Genomic DNA, 794 nt, shown 5'->3' on the forward strand with positions numbered 1-794 from the left:
ATTACTAAATGCCAGCGCTTACCCCGAGATTTGAAGGTTCTAGGTTCAGTCCCTAGTGGGGTCTTGGATGTGTACTGTTGTGGAGCCCCATGCTAGGAAGAAACAGTTGTCCAATGCTTTCTGGTTTTCAATGGTTGTCTGAGATTTTTCCGTGATGTAAACTATGAAATAATGATAATAGTTTATAGATTATCATTGATATTAGGTGGTTAAAGAGACAATCACTAGGACCCCTTGCTTGACCCGAGTTCCATGTTGGTTGGCAGTCTTTAAGTAATTGATGCCCCCGGTTGTATTCAAATTCATCTTACTCAGTATCAGAGACTGAGCTACAATTGAAGACTTACATTACTGGCAAGTACCAACTAGCATGAAACTTAAGGTTTAAGTGCTTCGTATCAATGTTTATCGGTTATCTAATATCAAACAAAAGGCGGGGTGATTTCTCTAGCCACTTAGTCTACTGGTCACACTGCCGATTGATTGATATAATACTACCATAATAATAAAAACTAGAAAAGGTTAAGGTCAACCGGAGGTGGAAATAAAGCTGACAAAACAACCAAGAATCTTTTGTTTTTACTCGTCACTTCCTCGACTAGCTATTACTATGATGTGACAACCTTTTCTAACTATAGTGATGATCTTAGTGAGCTGTACTGTCTGGGATACTTGTTTCTCAAGACCTCACGGTACCGTACCAGGCAGACCAGGTAAAGGGTAGTAAAATTAATAACACTACATTTCAATTTTAGTGACGAAGTTATATATATATATATATATATATATATATA

General features: G+C 37.4%; 1 protein-coding gene across 1 annotated transcript in view; it reads left to right on the plus strand.

The window, feature by feature from the left end:
• Positions 1-794, plus strand: part of Smp_174760 (putative hypothetical protein) — a gene marked incomplete at both ends in the record, with an annotated part of 16,926 nt that overhangs the window by 12,079 nt on the left and 4,053 nt on the right. The window lies entirely within an intron of this gene.

This window comes from Schistosoma mansoni, chromosome 2 (genome assembly GCF_000237925.1).
Source record: "Schistosoma mansoni strain Puerto Rico chromosome 2, complete genome".
NCBI classification, from domain to species: Eukaryota; Metazoa; Platyhelminthes; class Trematoda; order Strigeidida; family Schistosomatidae; genus Schistosoma; species Schistosoma mansoni.